Source organism: Mustela putorius, unplaced genomic scaffold, assembly GCF_011764305.1.
Source record: "Mustela putorius furo isolate JIRA1106 unplaced genomic scaffold, ASM1176430v1.1 tig00000224_pilon_pilon_pilon, whole genome shotgun sequence".
Classification (NCBI taxonomy): Eukaryota; Metazoa; Chordata; class Mammalia; order Carnivora; family Mustelidae; genus Mustela; species Mustela putorius.
This window is the reverse complement of record NW_025421321.1, coordinates 27,472,616-27,494,798: the sequence shown is the minus strand read 5'-3', so window position 1 is coordinate 27,494,798 and position 22,183 is coordinate 27,472,616. Positions and strand designations below refer to the sequence as shown.

Genomic DNA, 22,183 nt, shown 5'->3' with positions numbered 1-22,183 from the left:
AGGTCAGCCAGGAGTACCTGAGGAATGTCAGAGATATCTCATGGTGGGGGCTGGGAGGTGTGGTGTGGTGTCAGCTTCTGCTTTGTCCTCAGCTTGTCTTCTGCTCCCTCATCAAGGACACTAAAGGCAAACCAGCAGGGATCCCAAAAGGACCCTGCCAGGAGTCCTCAGCCATTTCCGGCACCCTCAAGGCCACTTAATTCTGTCTCTCATGCTTATAATTTTAAGACAATAAACCATACGCAAACTCTTCTAGTCACCGGGACCTTCAGTATTTGATCTGTGCTTCCTTTCCTTTGTCTTGTTTTCCTACTCAGCCTACTTTTTCTCCAGTCAGTTTCTTCGTTTTGTCCTTTGAAACTTGGAATTCAGTTGCAAATCATCTTTCCTACCTGACCGGCTTTCCTACATTCACTCCACTGTGGTGTCTCCTCCCCTCATGTTTATTTCTTTGTTGGTAATAATCGTCTTACTGAGGTAAAATTTGCATTTTACAGAAGCCCCAGATTTTAAGTTTATAGTACATGAGCTATAGATATCTTGATCACCTCCCCAATCAAAATACAGAAATTTTCATCATTCCAGAGAGTTCTCAGGAGCACCTTTCCAGGCAATTGCTTATACTTCCTGCTAAGCAAACATTTTCAGTTTCGATCACCATAGATTAGTTTTTTCTGATCCCATACTTCATATAAAAGCAAACATAGAGTATGAATTTTGTCTGACTTCTTTAGCTTAGCATGTTTTTGAGATCATCCATGTTGTTTGTATCAATAGTTCATTCTTTTTAGTGTTAAATAGCATTCTGTTGTATGGCTTTACCACCAAACGTGGGTTTTTTGAAGTTTGTTGTTGTTTTTTTTTTTTTTTGCTTTTAGGATTAAATCTATTAGGAACATTATGTACAATTTTTTGTGTGTGTGGATATGTTTTCGATTCTCTTGAGTCTTAGGACTCAAGACTTAGGACTTAGGACTCTTAGGACTTTTTTTTTTTTTTTTTGTGATTCCTAGATTTTATTTAAAGATTATACAAAATATCCCAGACACAGGACTTCTAATCCTCATCCTCCTCCTCCTCCTCGTCCTGGTTGATCTGGAAGTAGCGTAGCTCGTAGCTCTCCTTGCTGTTGGCCACCACACGCAGCCAGTCCCGGAGGTTATTCTTCTTCAAGTACTTTTTGGTCAGATATTTCAAATACCTTTTGGAAAAAGGCACCTCGGAAGTTACAGTGATCTTGCTTTTGCTCCTTTCAATGGTTACCACCCCTCCACCGAGATTTCCAGCTTTTCCATTCACTTTGATTCTCTCCTGAAGAAACTGCTCAAAATTGGCCGCATCCATGATTCCATCTTCTACAGGGTGGGTGCAATCAAGGGTAAACTTCAGAACTTGCTTCTTTTTTTTTGCCCCCTTTCGCCACGAGCTTTTTCTGAAGTGCCCAGCCTTGAAGCGGGGGCCCAGGGGCCGCGTGTCCCGGGGCCAGCCCTGCTTGCTGCTTGGGTTGCTGATACCTAAGGTATCTGGTTCTTATAATAAACTATAATTAATTATAATAAATTAATCGTGACCCTCGGGTTTTATAAATCAGTCTAGTGAGTTTACTTAAGGTTAAGTCCACCTGTGAGAACTGGCTCTCCTCTGAACACGGGAGCCACTGAAACTGAAGAGCAATCCTAAGTGGTGAAGAATGGATCATGAAAATTCCCATGAAGAACCATTTCTGGATACCAGCTGACATTCATTCCATGTTTCTCTTCTGCCCTTTCTATGGATCATGTGTATTTTCCTTTGACATGCTGTACATTTAAAATGTTCTGCTTACCCTGTGTCATACTTTTACTCAGATTCCACCATCTATTGTGTCACTGTTGGAAGGAAACTTTTCTTCTTCCAACTTGAGTTCAGTGACTGGGGGCCTGCAAATTAATCTGACAATAGATTAACAGGAGACAAAACAGTGTGTCTGATGTGTGTCCTGCGTGCATGAGGAGTGCTTAGCAATGAGGATTTCACTCAACAGTTAGAAATAAAAGGTTTATATTCCAAACTTGACAAAGTGGGGGTGGATATGAGGGAGATATTTAAGGTTTCAGTGAAAAGGTATGGAAGGTTCTGTTGGGCTTTTTGATCCTAATGGTAATGGGCGGTCTGTTTCCTTGCCAACTGAATTCACAGGAAGCTCTGTCAGAGTGGGGGTTATAGGCAGCTTTATTTTCTGGAGGCTCTGCTTTAGTCAGATAAGAGAAGATCAGATAAGACTCCTTTCTGCATCTTTTTAGTATAAATGCTTTCACTTATAAGTAATCTTTATGTCAACTCTGGGGGTCCAAGTGTGTCTCCATATTTCCCCTATCTAAAATTTTACTGTAAGTTTGACAGAAAAAGAAGTTGAGTTGATTGCTGTGGAGAGAGATGCAGTTTACAGGTTGTGAGGTAGGAGGTCTGCAAAGGGAGAGGAAAACAACATTAATGCTTGGCAGACAATAAACTTGGTTTTCATGTCCAGAGGGCAGCTAGTCAAAATTTCTAGACATTGGGACTGAAGCATCTTTAGTGAGAGTACCTGTGGTAGTGTCACAATAATGGTCATTTCCTGGAGCAGAGATTAGAAGATGCAAGCATTGGGTGAGCTTTCTGTGAGCACACTGTTGTGATGATAAAACCTTTGAAATTATGTCAAGTCATCCAACTTCAGTTTAACAGGATTCAGGAAAAAGGCCACGGTGGTTCTCAGAGATACCAAGTCACGAGAGTGAGAAAAAAAATCAGAAGCATTAATTACTGACAAAATGTGCAAGATGACAGAATCCAGTTTCCAAAGAGGTGAAAAATAGCTCAAAGACAATGAACAAGACTAGAATCTGACAACTCTTAAGAATGGGTTATAGTTTTTCATTGGAACACAAATTTCTCTCTACAATCACCACCATTTGGGTCAAAGATAAAGTAAAATAATTCTTGTTTACAAAATAGTTTAGTCTCATTAAATTTGGCCTGGGGGGTGCCTGGGTGGCTCACTCATTAAGTGGCTGCCTTCTGCTCAGATCATGATCCCAGCGTCCTGGGATCCAGCCCCATGGAGGGCTCCCTGTTCCATTGGGAAGCCTGCTTCTCCCTCTCCCACTCCCTCTGCTATGTTCCCTCTCTCGCCGTCTCTCTTTATCAAATAAATTTTAAAAAATCTTTTTTAAAAAGATTTTTTTTTAATTTATTTGACACAGAGAGAGAGAGAGAGACGGTGAGAGAGGGAACACAAGCAGGAGGAGTGGAAGAGGGAGAAGTAGACTCCCCACTGAGCAGGGATCTGGATGCCAGACTGGATCCCAGGATCCTGGGATCATGACCTGAGCCAAAGGCAGATGCCCAAAGACAGCCACCCAGGTACCCAAATAAAATCTTAAAAAAAAAAAAAATTGGTCTGAACATTTACATGTGTGCAGCAGGAATGATAATTGACCACATGGGCCTTTTAAAGTTTGCTTTGCTGGAAATTTTATAAGGAATTTCAGATTGGACTTTTTAAAAGTCTCAAGACTAATATGTCAAACTAAGAACTTGCCATCAGATTTCACCTGCAGTACCTACAGATTTGGGTGAATTCTTCCTTTCTCTGGGTACCCAAAATAGCTTAAGTTTCCTGGGCCTGCCAGGAACTGACCCCCCCTTACTCATTTATAATTCTGGGAAATTTGTAAATAAAGTAACATTGATTTTTCCAAGAGAGCTTTGTAAACATTGGTTCCTTAAAGCCAAACTTTGTTCCTTAAAACTGTCTGCTCATATTTAATTCTATGCACATCATTCTCAAATATGACATTTTGGTCAAACTATGGTAATACAACCAATTTTTCCAACTATGCTCTATTAAAGGGAGAATAAATTCTTATTGAACTTATGCAAATAACTATATGGCCATGAAATAAAATATGTTCAGTAAGAGTTTCTGAATTCTGGAAGAATAAGGTGTGGAGAAATATATAAACTTTTTTTTTTAACTAAAGAAAATCTATTAATCTGCTAAATTGTTGGGAGTTATAGATAACTTAAGAGAAAAGAGAAAGGGATTCCTTTAATCCAAAAAATAGAACAGTGGAAAAATAACAATGTTCCAAGCAAAAGACCATAAAAATTATAATCATTTTTATCAGTTCATTCAGTCCCATGTAATTAATTCTTGTTCTGCTTTTTTGGCTTAACAGTTTTATGAATCCATGAGCTTCACCACTAGTGTTCTGGAAATTCTTCCTCAGTCCCATGGTATGATCTTAAAGTTATTTAAGCAATGCCATCAAAACCTTATACCACAGAGTACCTATCATAATCTTTTCCATGGATCTCTGAGACAGTCTCTTGTGGACAAAGTATTCTGGTGTGTTGCTGATTGCAAGAGCTTTCAAGAAAGCACCAGAGTAAAACAATAACGATTTGTGAACAGCAAAAGATTTAAAATTGCTTCCATTAACAATTTGATGAGAATTCATTATTATAAAGATAATGCAATTGACAAAGGAATGTTGTTGTTTCCCTAACATACAACATTTTAAGGTAATAACTGGAATTATTATTGAAAATATAATATCAAGATATCATGGACAGCTGACCAATTTCTATGAATTTTATATAGTTTTAAAATATATTAACGTCATATACCCATACCAATACAGTCCAAGGAAGGTTAAGTACCTCTCCTATTTGGTAATGCTTTTATGCAATTAAACATATAAAATAAGCCTGTATTTTTTTTTCCTCAAAGATTTCATCTATTTGAGAGAGAGAGAGCACGAGTAGGGGGAATGGTAGAGGGAGAGGGAGAAGGCGGCTCCCCACTCTGTGGAGAGTCTGACAGGGGCTCAAGCCCAGGACTCTGAGATCAAGACCTGGGCCAAAGCAGACCCTTAACTAACTGAGCCACCCATGTGCCCCTAAAATAAACCTATGTAAAAAAATATCTCTTTTTACAAAGTGAAAGAACAAGTCCTTTGAGATATGGGAAATCTAAAGGACATTTAAAGATCAGGATTTTATTTAGGATTTGATTTGGGGAATATAAAATAGCAAAAGTTGCCCCAAATGACAGAAAGTTTGAATTAAATAGGATCAGAGACCACTGTGTATTCACCACTTAGTATTCAACCAAACTGACGATAAAAGACTTTAAATTTAAGAGGTAACATGACTGTAAAAATCAAAAACAAAACAAAACCTAGCTTGTTTTATACTGAGAAGATTTGGTTCTCTCAAATAACTGAAGGGGTTCAGAACAGCCCTCTCAGAATGTCCCACTTAGGCATGTGGATTATTTTGAGCTGAAGGCATTTGAGACCTGAGGGCTCAAGAGAAACTTTTGTCTCTACCTTAACCACACAGAAAAATCTAAATTGGGGATCTTTCCCAGATTAAGGGTTTTACCAGAGATAAATTTTATCTGAGTGACCCATCTGTATGGTAGGGCAAACATCTAATTACCAAACATCTGCTCATCTTACCACCATATGAAATATATTTCTTTCCTCTGAAATCCCAGACCCTTACCCCATTCTCCTTAGTTCAGGATGACACTTCTACTTCATTTTGCCTGACTGTCTTTGGAATTCCCATGTCTGTGCAGATTCCCTGTACATAAACTATAAAATTTGATTTTCTCCTGTGGATCTGTTTCCTGTCAATTTGATTCTTAGTCCAGTTAGAAGGACCTTTGAGGGGACAGGAATACTTACTCCCTGACATAATCAAGGACATTGTAATGACAACATAAAGCACAATATAAAGATACAGATTCTTTGTTTCCTCCTGTTGGGGAGAAGACCTTCCTCTGTCCTACAAGGTCCTTCCAGGTATATTTAAGCTCATTTTAAGAACTTATAATAAATCCATTCAATCTCAGCCAGCTTGACCCCATGAGATAACATTCTCTCCCTCTCCTTTTTCTTTCTTTCTCTCTGCAAACCCTTTACAAACCATCTAGATCCCGTCAGGTTTTTGCCCCTAAGTGCCCTCATTCTCATTCTGAAACAACCCTAAACACCATCTAAACAACTACCTTAGGATGATGTTACTCTCTTTTTTACCTTAACAAAAACACATTCCTATATTCCTTAAATATCTTTATGCAGCAATATTATCATTCACCCTTATTATTTCTGGTAGTTACATCCTTAAAGTTAGTTTTCCAAAATGCAAATGCAGTCATATAACTACCTAACATTCAACCATTGCAGTATATCACCTAGTGGATAAAGTTCAAATTCCCATCCAGGGAAGGTACTCCTGGACAAAGATTCTGGCTAACTTTCTAGTGTTGTCCAATAACATATCCCCCTCATGCCCCCTGCTCTATTAGCCATAGTATGGGCTATGCACTGAATGGACTGTGCCTTTTCATACCTCCAAGTCCTAGCACAGGGTCATTCTACTCCCTTGCATTCCCCTTCCACCTCTCACCACAGGCATGCTTCTATCCCTTCTTTAGGGGCCGGCTTAGTATTTTCCTCCACTGTGAATATTTCCCAGATTCCTTTATTCATCATACTGGGCACTTCTTTCCCATGGCGCCCATTACAGTTAGAACCCACCTTTCTTCTGGTAACTTTCACGTGCTATCATTTTGTCAAGCTTCACATTTTGTCTCATTTTGACAAAAATTTCTGAGGACAGGAATCTAATTTTTTCTCCTCTATATCCCCAATCACCTGTCATAGTGGCTTGCGGAAAAAGTTGTTTCTCAATAAGCAGTTGTTGAATGAATGAGAGCATAAATGAATGAATGAAGTTCCCCAACAGTATTTTAGCCCATGCCATTGGGAAAAGAAATTCTGGTAACAGAGGCCATCCTAAGGGAAAGTGGTGTGTGCAGTGGGGGGAGGACTTGCTTGAACACAAATCCAGGAGGTTTATATAAGATAGGGCTTTAAAGTACTCTTTATTTTTATTTTGAGCCTGATGATAACCAGTGACAAGAGCAGAACAGATATTAGTTTCATGTGTTATTTGATAGATGAAGAAATAGGGATAGAAAGTTTAAGGGTCATAAAGCTGGGTAGTCACAAAGATGGAACTAGAATAGTAGTGACTAGAAATAACAACACCTACTCTGCCTTTTCCTGATTTTCTTTCTTTTTTTTTTTTTAAGATTTTATTTATTTATTTGATAGACAGAGATCACAAGTAGGCAGAGAGGCAGGCAGAGAGAGAGAGAGAGGGAAGCAGCTTCTACTCTGAGAAGAAAGCCTGATGTGGGGCTCGATCCCACGACCCTGAGATCATGACCTGAGCTGAAGGCAGAGGCTTAACCCACAGAGCCACCCAGGCACCCCTCCTGATTTTCATTACGTTCTTTTTAAGCCTTGTATATTTGAAGCACACACATACACACACACAGTGTACTAAGTCATAAAACTATAAGACACAGAGCTAGAAAGAACCTTAGATTCATGTAATCTGCCTCCTTATAATATAATAAGACTGATCATTTATTTTCCTACCATAAAACAAACACCATCTACATCATCTCATTTAATCTGAGCAATTGGTTTCTTTATCAACAATGTTAATTCTTCACAGTTGCAAACAAGTACCTTTTTGTCTCACTGAAGCCAAAAGGGCAAGTAAAATGTACTTCTCATGGCTCTAAATTCCTCACAATATGGTATCCTCCTCCCTTGAATTGGGGTGTTTGGAAGGATTCTCTCTCTCTCTCTCTCAAACCTCTCTTATCACCATAAGAGAGCTCCCATCCTCCTAAAATTAAAGTTCCAAAGGGTAAATGTATGTTACTAAAAGGCCAACATAAAAGGCCATACCTTGATCAAGTTACAAAGTTCATTAACACCCATGACAAGGTTAGATGATTGTAAAGATTGTTAATTGTTAAGTAATCAGCAACAACATGGATTTACTTTGTGTGTTTTATTTCTCTCTTCAAATGTCTGTGCCTGTTTGTGCACTTAACACACAGTGTCTGTTAATATCGAAGACATAGATACTCTCTGGTTTTTATGGGCACCTGGTATTTCTCAAGACAAGGGCATGGAGAATTTATAGCAGAATTTTGAAAATGAAAGCAGGCTATAATATTTTCAAAATCTAGTATACACATTCGTTGTACTTTTCTGCAGGTGGCAAAAGAGATTAAAACTCAGTAAGTCCTTTCTGATAAAGTCTACTCTTCTATCAGGAAAACTTCACAGTAAAATAATTTTCTAAATGTGTGAAACTTAAATGCATCTTTTTTCATTTGAATATCTAGGTGTGCTCATTTGTGATTTTCATGACAAAACAAAAGCTTTCTATACTTTTTACAAAGGCAAATTACTATTCCAGATTACCTAAACCAGAAGCATCTCAACTGATACGAGTTTTGCAAGATAAAATAGAGCTGGAAACTACTGTTTCTTTGGAGGTAGACATGTCTCCTCTCTCCCCTAAAAAAGAAAAGTCAAGGGGTAGACAATTCTGTTATGTGAAAGCAGCCTAATTGTTTATTACAGACTGCAATCATATTCATTCTTAATTCGTCTCTTTATGTAATTTTTAATGTAAGGAGCAGAAGCTTTTGTATGTTACTTATCAAAGATAATAAAAACAATAAAAGCTGAATTTGTCTTTTAGACTTGAAAAAAAACCCACCAAATTTACACAGAGAAAGTGATATACAGTGATGACACAAGCTATACTCCTGTTATCAGAAAATAACACAATTGAATTGCACTGGGCCAGCTCAAGTTGTCATATCATGTTGCTATTGTTTCTTATAAAATAAATAGCTTTGTTTATCATGAGCCAAAGTGACATGGCAGTGCAAAAATCATTTTCCATGCTGTGGCAGCAGGGAGGAGAGCAGATGTCACCACTCAACTAAACCTGCAAAATCCTTTGGAATTCCTATTTATTAAAGCCCACATTCTTTGTACCTTGCTCACTAGCCAGTCTACACCTTCTGAGCTAAATTCACAAATATCCTCACTGATAAACCAATAGAAGTGCCCATCCAGGAAAACAAAGGTCTTTCTTAAGAAATGTTGGAATACAAATTGATTTCACTAGAAGCAACCCAACTGCACTGTGTAATGTACACTTACTTATAACCAATTAACCTGCTCTTTCATCATATTTAAAAATGCAGCTTTAAAAAATTGCTCTGTGCATTTATATATAAAAGTATAGTGCAGAAATCTTGCAGTGCTCCATTCATAAGAATAATTTCATTTACCTGTCTTTCTACCTCTTGATTTTTCTCATTTTATCCCCAGCATCTTGTGGCTTTCTTTTGTAAGTTGCATTATAGAATCTTACCGTGAGGGTAAGATGATGAAGAAAAACAAAACTAATGGGAGAAAATTATAATTAAGCAGTCCATGGCACACTTCTGCATGAAGCAATAAAGGCAATTTACAATATTGGTCATATCTATAGGAAAAGCTTTTGTTGTACTAAAAAACATTTTTATGTGATAAACCATTGAACTAGAGTACACTCATAATGGCTCCCCTATAATATAGTTCTATTCTGTGTCCTAAGGTGAGGATAAAAGAGAAAAATAAAAATCAAAGTAAATTGATAATGAGTTTTTCTTTTTCCAGTAAAAAGTGGAAAAATTCATGTACTCCTTTGTAGATGCACAATAAATTGTCATTTTTAGTGTGTGTGTGTGTATGCCTTACATATATATGCATGCAACGTGGATATATATATATCCTAAATGTATATGTGATATACTTTGTAATATATATAATAAAGTGTGTGTGTGTACATATATATATGTATACATACATACATATGTATATATAATAAAAATAATAAAATAAAATATATATACATATATATGTATATATATGTATACACACATATATATGTATATATATAATAAAAACAATAAAATAAAATATATATATGTGTATATATATACATATATATGTATACACACACACACATACACACACACACCTTGGAGAGACTATAAGACTATAAGACAAGACGCCATAATAATAGGGTTCATATTCATGGAATACATCCCCTACATAGATCTCAAGGAATCCTTTAAAAGGTTAATTTCCAAAACATACCTACTGATTACTTTTTACTTTACTTACCTTAGAGATTTGTGACCTATGACAAAGACAGGAAAAGTGGTTTACACACATTCACATAATAAACAGAAGAGCTGGGCTGGTGCGAGGTCCATTACTTCATCTTGATAATAACATCCCAATTCCTTGCTACCCTCCATAGAACTTAATCTTTATGGGACTTGGAAGCCAATGAGTGTGCCCATGGACCAAGCTAAGTTGACCCAATTAGACTCTTGGAATTAGAATCTTGAGCAGAGTGTCACCTGAATAGAAAATTGCTAGATCTGACTCTGATCACAAAGTCCTGGAAAAATTATTCACTAGTTCCTGTAAACCAGATCCAAATGCCTATCCCGAGATCAGACTTTCCAAGGCTTCATAGGCGTGTTTTCATCTACTTTTATGAGCTATTCTAAACACTTCCAATAAATTCCCTTTTTTTCTTTATTGCTTAGATTAGCCAGAAAAGCTTTCTGTTCTATGCATTCAAAGAACCCTGACTGAAATACTTTGCAGTATTTTCTACCCTGTTTAGCAATATTTTCTAGCCTGTATGTAAGCTATTGGGCTGCTCCAGAAAATTCTCCATTTCTTTATTATTATTATTATTATGTTATGTTATGTAAGTCACCATACAGTACTCTATTAGTTTTTGATGTCGTGTTCCATGATTCATTGTTTGCATGTAACACCCAGTGCCCATTGTAACACCTGCCCTCCTTAATACCCATTACTGGGCTAACCCTTTCGCCACACCCCCCTAAAACCTTAGTTTGTTTCTCCCTCTGATTTCCCTCCTTCATTTTCAATCCTCCATTTCCAATATGCAGAAAAGGCTTTCAGAAATGTGCCTGTAATACAATAAATAAAGCCTGTCAGAAGTCAAAATTGAACTTCAATTCTGGTTTTTCCTGGTTAATTCTCAACCTTTTTCAAATCATTTAATTTCTCTGAGACTCGGTTTTGTCATTTGTAAAATGGGAACATTTCCTGTTTAGCTATGTTGAGGATTAATTGAAATAGGAAATTATTTCAAATAATTTCAAATAATAGGGATTATTTGAAAATCCTTTGTAAGTAGTGCAGTATCATCCAGCTGTTAGTGGATGTCATGAACTCCTTGATTCCAGCTTTGTCACTTAGGCATCTTTCGGCACTGCACCTCTTTTTCCCGCTCTATTATACAGTTTCTAAAAAGCCACAATAGAGGTATCCAAATCAGAAAAAAGAAAATAAACTTTTCTATCTGCAGATGACATGATCTTGTCCTAGGAGATCTTATGGAACTTACTAAAAAATTTTAGAATTACAATGCCTGGGTGGCTCAGTCAGTTAACAGGCAGCCTTCTGCTTGGGTCATGATCTCAGGGTTCTGGGATTGAGTCACACATCAGGTTCAGTGGGGAATCTGTTTCTTCCTCTCCCTCTCTGTGCTCTCAGTCAAAGAAATAAATAAAAATCTTTAAAAAATAAAACGAAATAAAAAATTGTCAGACGAATGAAAAGAACTCAAAAAGGTTGCAGGCTACAAGATCAATACACAAAAATCAATTGTATTTCAACCCACCTGCAATAAATGACCTGAAAATGAAATTAAGGAAACAATTCCATTTAAGAGGACATTAAAAAGAATATGACATTTGCAAATAAATTTAACAAGATATATGCAGAACTTACACTCTGAAAACTCAAAGAATTGTTGAAAGAAACTAAAGACCTAAATAAAACATCTCATATTCATGGATTGGAAGACTTAATATTGTTCAGATGACAATACTCCCAATATTAATCTATGGATTCAATAGAATTCCTATCACAGTCTCAATGGGTTTCTTTATAGAAATTAACAAGCTGATTCTAAAATTCATAGGGAATTGCATAGGACTTAGAGTAGCTATAAAGTCTTAAAAAAGAACAAAGGTGGAGGACATACATTTGCAAATTTTGAAACTCATTACAAAGCAATAATCATCAAGAGAGAGTGTACTGGCACAAAAATAAGCACACAGATCAATGAATTGTTAAGGGTCCAAAAATAAGTCCATGTAACTTTGGTCAACTTATTTTGAGAGTGGTCCCAAGATCTTAATTAATGGGAAAAGAACTGTCTTTTCAAAAAATGGTGCTGGGACAACAACCGTATTGCCACACCCAAAAGAATGAACTAAGATCTTCACCACACATTATATATAAACATTAATGCAAAATAGATCAAAGACCTAAAGATAAGAGCTAAAACTATAAAATTTTTAGAAGAAAGCATAGGATGTACCTTAATGATGTCAGATCTGGCAATAGATTCTTAGATATGACACAAATGTAGAAGCAATAAAAGAAAAAAATAGATGGAACTTCATCAAAGTTAAAAACGTGTACTTCAAAGGACCCTGGAAAAACAAACCACAGAATGGGAGAAAATACTTACAAATCATGAATCTGATAAGAGACTTTTATCTAGAATATTTAAAGAAAAATCTACAACTAATAATATTTAAAAAAAACTAAATCTTTAAAATGGGCAAAGTGTCTAGGTAGACATTTCTGCAAAGATAAACAAATGGCCAACAATGACATGAAAATATGCTTGATATCATTTGCCATTAGGGAAGTGCAAATCAAAATTGCTACAAGATACATTACACTCACTAAGATAACTAGAGGTAAAAAGTCAAATAGTGACAACTGTTGATGAAAAGGTAGAGAAACTAGTACCCTTATACACGACTAGTGAAGGTCTATCACCATAGAGAATAAGAATAAGCATATATATAAATAAATACCATATGTTGTTTCTGATCTCAAGGTGCTGCAGTCTACTAGAGTTAGCAACCATTCGGAAACAGTGCAGTCACTTTGAAAAACAGTCTGGCAGTTTCTCAGTTAAACATTTAATTTTCTTATGATTCACAAATTCCACTTCCAGTTATAGACCCGAGATAAATGAAAATCAAAACAAAACAAAACCTGTACATAAATGTTTATAGTAGTATTATTTATAATAGCCAAAGACAGAAGGAGCCCAAGTGCCCATCAACTGATGATTGGATAAAAAAATGTGGCATATCCACACAACAGAATATTATTTGGCCATAAAAAGGTATGAAGTTTCCTTTGCTGTGCAAAAGCTTTTGATCTTGATGAAATCCCAGTAGTTCATTTTTTCCCTTGCTTCCCTTGCCTTTTGCGTTGTTCCTAGGAAGATGTTGCTGCGGCAGAGGTCGGATATGAGGAAGTGGTGATGCAACATGGAGGCTTAAGTGGGTAGAAGAATAAATGAAACAAGATGGGATTGGGAGGGAGACAAACCATAAGTGACTCTTAATCTCACAAAACAAACTGAGGGTTGCCGGGCGGGAGGGGGTTTGGGAGAAGGGGGTGGGATTATGGACATTGGGGAGGGTATGTGATTTGGTGAGTGCTGTGAAGTGTGTAAACCTGGTGATTCACAGACCTGTACCCCTGGGGATAAAAATATATGTTTATAAAAAAAAAAAAAAAGAAAAAGACTGAGAAAAAAAAAAAAAAAAAAAAAAAAAAAAAGGTATGAAGTAATGACACATATGACAATATGGATGAACCTTGAAAACTTTGTGCTAAGTGAAAACAGTCATAAAATACAGCATATTATATGATTCCATTTACATGAAATGTCCATAATAGACAAATATATGAAGTTAATTAGTGGTCATTTAGGGCTGTGGGGGATGGGAAGCTAGGGGATTGTACCTAAACGGAATGAATGAAGTTTGATGTGATGAAAATGTTTTAAAATTAACTATGGTAATAGTTGTACATATTGTGAATATACTAAAACCTGTTGAATTATGCACTTCAGATGTGTGAATTGTATGGTATGTTAATTAAATTTCAATAAAGTGTTTTGTTTTTGTTTTTAATTTTTTCAGTGTTCCAATTGTTTATTGTTTATGTGCCACATAAACAATAACATGTTTATTGTGCCACACAATTGTGACACAATAAATTGTTTATGTGCCACACCATTGCTCCATTCAATACATGCCCTCCTTAATACCCACCACCAGGCTCACCCCCTTTCAAAACCTTCAGTTTGTTTCTCAGAGTCCACAGTCTCATGCTTCATCTCCCCCTCTGATTTCCCCCAACTCACTTTTCCTTTTCTTCTCCTAATGTCCTCCATGTTATTCCTTATGCTCCATAAGTAAGTGAAACCATATGATAATTGAGTTTCTCTGCTTTCCTTATTTCACTCAGTATAATCTCCTCCAATCCTGTCCATGTTGATACAAAAGTTGGGTATTCATCCTTTCTGATGGAGGCATAATACTCCATTGTGTATAGGGACCATATCTTCTTTATCCATTCGTCCATTGAAGGGCATCTTGGTTCTTTCCACAGTTTGGCCACTGTGGCCATTGCTGCTATGAGCATTGGGGTACAGATGGCCCTTCTTTTCACTGCATCTGTATCTTTGGGGTAAATAACCAGTAGTGCAATTGCAGGGTCATAGGGTAGCTCTATTTTTAATCTCCTAAGGAATTGCCACACTGTCTTCCAAAGTGGCTGCACCAACTTGCATTCCCACCAACAGTGTAAGAAGGCTCCCCTTTCTCTACATCCTCTGCAACACTTATTGTTTACTGTCTTGTTAATTTTGGCCATTCTAACTGGTGTAAGGTGGTATCTTAATGTGGTTTGGATTTGAATCTCCCTGATGGCTAATGATGATGAACATTTTTTCATGTGTTTGTTAGCCATTTGGATGTCTTCTTTGGAGAAGTTTCTGTTCATGGGGTGCCTGGGTGGCTCAGTTGGTTAAGCATCTGCCTTTGGCTTGAGTAGTGGTCTCAGGGGGCTGGGATCGTACTGGCATTGGGCTCCCTGCTGAGCAGTAATCTGCCTCTCCCTCTCCCTGCTGTTTAGGCTCCTTTCTCTCTCTCAAATAAATAAAGAGTGTGTGTGTGTGTGTGTGTGTGTGTGTGTGTGTGTGTGTTAATTAAAGCCATGATAGAGAAAGGAAATCATATATTTCCAGGTATAAATATTTAGTAAAAACAAATAAAATACTTTGGGTGCAAAAGTTATATAAGTGTTAGGATCTATGCAATTTTGTTTATGTTTGTAAAGCATATTATGCCCAACATGGTATTTAAGCCCTGTAGCTCTTATATGAAACATTATAGCAGAGCCTATCCCCACCTCTTCTTTATCCTCTGTATTAGATATTGTACTCAATGTTGGGTGCAGAACTGTACTGTATTAATCTTATATTTCTCATAGTAAACTGAAATGCCTTGATGGAGGATAATAAAATATGTTCTCTGCTTTGGGTTTTTATTTTTTATCCATATCTCCAAAAGAAAGCAAAAACAGGGAGAGTTTTCTGCTGGTTTCTCTGTTAAGCTTTTCTACCTCTCCCTTACGTCCACCTCCATCAGGATTAAATACTATCATGTTTTCTCAGAGAACTTTGCATACAACTGCATCACAGTATTGATTTCATCTGAGTCATTTCTGTTTTCAAATGTTTGCTTTCTCTAGTAGACTGTAGCACCTAGAGATCAGAGAAAAATGGTATTTATTCTTATTCTCCATGTGATAGACCATCACTACCTTTCTGCAAAAAGGATAAAATTTTACATTTGGGCATTCTAGAAGATGGGATTTTCTAGCAATTATAATAAGAAATCATAGAAATTCAGACTTGAGAGGCCAAAATTTTGGTCTAATGTCTCAGTAAATGTAAGAAATCTTTCCATAGCATTCTTGGAAAAATGCTTTATGCAAGTCACTATTTGAACATTTCTAATGGTACAGAATCCACACTTCAGAAAGTGGCTTGTTACATTTTCAACTAGGTTTTATTGTTGAGAGTTTCATCATTAATGTTAAACCAGATAATCTCGTAACTTCCACCTTTTGGTTTGTCTAAGGTCTGTCACGTATGGCTACACAACATTATCTAATTCATCTTCCATGACAGCATATTAATTATTTAAAGACACCATTACAATCTCCCTTGTCTTCTCTTTGCAGAGCATCCCACTTTATTTAAATGTTTCTCATAGACATGATTTCTGGACCTTTCACCATATGGATTCAACTCCTTGGGATATCACCAGATTTTCAATAGCAATTTTAACATGCAACTTTCCAGAGAAGAAGCCTAAAATATGGGACTGGTGTCAAACATACAGATGTCTTTTCCCTCCATAACCTATAACCTGGTCTTCTGTTAATCATTCTAAAACTCTTGAGTTATTTTGAAAGTCACATCATATCATAGACTCTTACTAAGCTTCCCATAACCTGACTCTTCTTATATATATTTTTTCTGTATGAATTAAGTTAGATCCCCTTAATTCTTAAATTTGCAATTAATCTTTTCACTTAGCAAGGTGGCTGACATGCAGTAGTTGCTCAAGAGCATGTATCTGCCCATAATTCTTTGACTGCATTGCCATAATGCTGAAAACAAGTCAATGCAGAGAAATAGTGAGGCTATATCATCAGTCAACTCAGTCAAAACTGTTAACTGAGTGACCTATGTTGACGATGTTTGAAACAATCTCCCTAACAAAGGGTCTTAGGTCAGTGCCATTAAAAATGCGAAGTCAGTGCTGGATTTCCAAATTATGCCCCATCTTGCCTTAGATGCCTAACCTTTCTATCAAATAATAACAATTCCATAGCTTGAGAAGCATTATTTTTACCAAGTGGCTGTTCACACTTAGTAAATGCTGCCTTATAATTCATAGGTTCACAATACCCATGGCGAATGTTACCATATGTAAGGTTCAAAGGAGAAAGGGTGATGTTTATTTTCCTAATTTTATTAGCTCATGAAAATATTGATTCAAGCAAATACAATTTGTGAGGTATGTAATCCATTCTTGTTTCCTGGATTAAGGAAAGGTAAATTCAAAGATATGGCCCAAGAAAATACCTTTTTAAAAGTACAAATGTAACTTGAAAATAAATCATAGGTACTATTGGGAGAGACAAGTTTCTCTGCAACCTAAAATTTCTAATTAAAATTGGGCTATCACAGTCTTATAGTTTGTGGTGTCTAAAGATTATCTTTTATACTACACACCAACTTGAACACATTATTTCATAAGTGAGGCTTGAAATCTCAAGGGATTTTAGAATTTGGGGAGCTTTTTGTTATTTTTTGATATCCTCATATTTATGGAAGAAGAGTCAGACAAAGCTCCTGTTCTTTAATAACATAACATCAGGTACTTCTTGGAAACAGGACACAATAGAGAGAGAGTGAGAGAGACTGTTTATGAGTCAGAGAAACATGTGCCACTGCCAACTTGAATAAGAACCATCAGATATTTCTGGTGATGAAAACCTTTCAGTGAGGTGAAACAGGCCACATTCCATTTCTTTTATTTTCAGAGATGAGATGGATTTGAAAACCATAACCTGGCTTCTTGATGCAACGACTCGCCACATGAGATAATCTCCAGCACATTACTATTGGCAAGCACATCTTTCACCCTTTTGTCTCCATGCATGACAGAAAATGTTAAATCAGTTTGGTGTCCATATAAACTTTTGATCCTAGGAATAGCCTAGGGTACCATCATTATCTTCCCGAGGACCATGTAGAGGCCTTCAGTAGGTAGTACTAATTTAATTTCTTTGCTAGAGGAAAAAGTAGCTGATTTTCTAGATCAATATTTGATTGAATATGTTTGAAATGTTGGCAGATAAAGGCCCCTTTTCTGGTCCAAAGACTTTTTGAACCACAGAGGTATAGCGTTCTAGCTCCCCTGGGATTTGAGTGGAAGGAGGTCTCAAAGATCTGTAAGAAGCCTTCCTGCCTTTCCTTGTGTTCTTCCAGCAAGAATCTCTAAAGGTTGAGATGAGAAAAAGATAAGATCAAGAACTGGAATGTCTTTATATCCATTTTTTTAATCTTTCCTGGGGCTTCTCTTAACTAAAAATAATCGTTTATAACACTAGTTTACAAAAACCTCCTATAATAGGATGGTAGAAAGAAAGCCCATCTGATCAGCTTTAAGGAGAGAACTCAGTAACTTTCGCAAATAATTTGAGACCTCAGATTCTACCACTCATTCCACTAATTAAACAAGAAGGCCCACATATCAAAAAGGAAATGAATAGAAATTAAAATGGTGAGGTGTTAGACACAGATTAGAACTTGAGTTTGTCTAGTAAAATTGATAAATGAAAGAGTTTTTCACAAACTGTACTTGATTTGTAAAGATATTTACAAAAGAAAAAAATGAAAATTGGGGGAAATTCTATCTAATATTTGACCATATGAGCAATAACAAATATGTTCAGAAGTACATGAGTCACTTTTCCTTTATTCTTTTAAAATTTTTACCTAAATTACCAAAATTTCTTTATTGGGTAAATAAATGTATTTCCCAAATAAAATAGCTTACATGTGACTGAAAAGTATTATCCTGAGTAAACAATGTTTGTGATTCTGTTTTTAAGTCTATATAGGAAATTCAAAGAGAGATCTTGAGGAGAATGTTTTCCTTTCATTTTTCTCCTTTACTACAGCAATGCATGTGCATTCCTTAAGTACAAAGAAGAAAGGACTTACAGATTCCTTCTACTTTCTTTCCTATCTGTGAACTTTTGTTTGACTGAAGGAGAAATTTGCTTTTCCCTTGTCACAGATTTGAACATACAAGCTCATTTTCTAAGGGAGAATAAGCACTACATGCAAAACCAACTGCAACTCCTCAGAAATACAGACCCTAAAGGGTTTAATTTTCCTCAGATTAATCAAGTCAATTTTCTTATTTTGAGATGGGAGGGTTGTGGTCAGGGTGACTTTCCTTCCTTCCTTCCTTCTTTCCTTCTTTCTTCCTTTTCATGACAATTCTTCACTACTTCCTTCTTTATTGATAAAACCATCCAGCCAAAGTATTGATATTTGCCATATAAGTTGAACAACTATTCAGGACATCGTATAAAATTTCTTACTTGAAATGGGAAATGCTTAGCCTATGAAAAGGGACTGAGTTTTCCATGTTTCATTTTATAACACCTTGCTCACTGCTAGATAGGAAGTAGGTATTCAACAAAGACTTAAGTTGATCAATTGTGTAGATAAATTTCATTTTCAAGTTCAGCTTTTGGGGAAGAGTCATAATTTGAATTAAGTAGACCAAATTTCTATCTATAAAGTATATGATGAGGTACAGTGCTAATGTCATGAGAGAGTGTAATAGAGTATTTCTGCACAGTGCTTATACATCAGTTGAACATAACAGATAAGCTACTGCTATAGGCAGAGAATCTTAAATGCAATCTCAAATTGCCCTAGAATGTTTGATTTAGAATCCTTGTTTCAGGTCTTCTTGCAACCGAAACCTCCCTTGTCAATCAGGCAGCTCTGATTGTTAGTCCTTGAGAAACTTTCCATATTTTTCATGGCCTAAAAAGAAGGAAAGAAAAAAGCAGTAAAGGTTATTTGGATGTGAAAATTAAAAGTGACCTCAGCAATAAATAAATAAATAAATAAATAAATAAAGTTTTTTAAATTTCATATGCCTTTCCTTAATGTTATTGTTAATAAAAATGTGACCCTGTATTTCCCTAAAACCTCGTGTTTTGTAAGGCTTGATATACATATTTTTATAATAGAGGCCCTTGCCTCTATTGAGTGGGTGGGAGTATATATTTACTCTTTCCCTACATAATGCATATTTTTAGGTTAAGTTAACCCTACTCCCAGCCTCCCAGCTCTAGGAGAATCTCATTGACTTACTTGACGATTTTTTGTCCAATGAAGAGGAAGCATGAAATTCTGGGAGGTTGCACAGCGTCACTGCACCAGGTCCCCACTGTCACCCACAGAGACTGACTAGAGAGGCGGAAGAACACTGGGCCCTTGACAGCATGCTGAAGTCTCCAGATCAAGCACCTCTGTAGTCTTCCCTACCTCTTTGTTTCCCTTGCTTGAGCAATCAGTCTCTATTATTGAGACTGTACTGAGTTAGGTTTTCTCTTATTTGCAGCATTATAGGTACTGACACTCCAACTTCCCACTTTTTAGTATATTTCTTTGCCATTTGTCATTGCCCAAAGCGACATAGACCATTTGTGGCAAATTATATGGTTTCCTTGTGACAATATAGCTATATCCCAAATTTGACTAATTGGATATTTAAATTCCTAATTCATTTCCTCAATGGAGTTTTCAGTGTTTCTAACATCATAATCCATCTGGAAACCAAATTATAAAAACACCTGTTTTAGGTGTGACTACCTCCCAGGTGACTCTGAACCTGTGTACGTGAAGGTTTCTGAAATATACTGTCTTGATAGAGAAACCTACTAATGAGAACAGAAGGTTTTGTCCATACCACGTACACTCGGATGAAACCCAATGGATCTTTTTACTCAAGCAAGACATATGAACAAAGTGAAATTACTTGAACATTATCCTGAAACTGTGATATTTATATGATCTCATTATGGTGAATTTTAACATATACATATATGACATTAAATTGTCATAATAACAAATATCTGTGATTAAGTAATTCCATTTAATCATATTTAAAAAGTATTTGTATTGATATGAATCAAGGAAACAATTTTCCAAAGAACCTGAGTGACTATTACATATATTTTTAAGTTTCTCAGCTTACTAATCATTTTTATTTATTTGCTTTTGCTGATAAATCTGCAAGAGACAGCTGAATTTTACATGTGAAATTAATGTATGTCTGGAGGCACTATGACGCACTTAGTATACTTACCATTTATTTTGATTATTTGATTAGTATGGTTCTTATTTACTCATACCATAAGAAATAGGTTAATTCCATGACTTTCAATTATAATAAAATAATGCAACTGAAGTCTGTCATCCATTTTTATTTTATTTGCTACTGTTACCTATATAACACTCTTCTGGATGATGAGGATTGAATGGTCTTACAATAGAACAAAGATGAACCACGTTAGGTAGTATCAATTCACTCCTAACATTTGTGGCAAAGAGATGAATACAACACATGGTGGAAAATTTGAGCAAAGTCTGTGATGTATATAAAGGAGTCTGTGTTTATGCATATATTCTCAAACATTTCAGACAGTTTGAATACAGTCATTCTTTTCCTTGATATTCATATTCTGGAATGATTGCATTGTCTTTAAACTAGTTAGATGAATAATCCTGAGGTGGGGGGAAAGTGCTATGATTCCATATTCTGGGTGTTTGTCAAAACCTATGACTGAGGGATAGTGGTTCCCCACTTACTGAAGCAAGAAATTCCCAGGAGCACAGTGAATAAATATATGGTTTAATGAAAGGAGAAGAGAAAAACATGGGACCCATCTAGTCAGAGTTGCCTCTGAGACTGCACCAGTCTGGGTAAGTCCTATGTACTGGGTCTCCTTCCATTAATCCAAAACACACTTCAACCAGAGTCCTATCACGTAGACGGAGCACAGTTACCCAGCAATGCAGGAAGCAGCTATTTTTTCTGGAGTCAGACAAAAGGAGTTGGCCATGTGAGAAGTGTTTGCCGTCATCTTGGGAATGACACTCCTGGATACAGTCAAGGGAGCATGGCATTCTCTCTAACACTGGGTGGGGATTCAGGGCAGGCTTTCAAGCCAACAGTACTGTGAATACTGAAGTTAGGTGACATAAGGAAAAACAGAGATGATGCCTATTTTCTCAGGAAATCTACCAGAAATATGTAACACTTTACCCTTTACACCAGGAAATGAACGCTGCTTCTGATAACCATAATGTTGAATGATTTCTCCTAAAGCCAGAAATTGGGGAATATTTTAGGTGATATGTTGATATAACTTTATAAATAGAAGCTATGATGGAAGCTTATGGAAATAGGAGGTATGAATTATGTAGTTCTTGGTAGTTACCTGCACCTAAGTATTATAGGCTGAATGTGGAATATTGGATAGAACACAAGTTAGAGGCTCTACTTTCCTATCTTAGCTGGTGCCAATAATTGCCTTGCTTTGGGAAAGCCAGAACAAGTTTAAGTTTCAATTCCCTCGCTTATGAAATGAAAATGAAGAAAAGTCTGGATGATCTCTAAGATCTCTCAAAAAATTTCATGGTTTACACATTTCTGGTAGTTTTTCTGAGACAATAA

At 36.3% G+C, this 22,183-nt stretch overlaps 1 protein-coding gene and 1 pseudogene across 2 annotated transcripts in view; one reads left to right on the top strand and one right to left on the bottom strand.

Moving 5' to 3' along the window:
* The window catches only part of FANCL (FA complementation group L), a 299,340-nt gene that overhangs the window by 138,294 nt on the left and 138,863 nt on the right, over positions 1–22,183 (top strand). The gene's annotated exons all lie outside the window — the stretch shown is intronic.
* Positions 986–21,590, bottom strand: LOC101683989 (annotated as a pseudogene).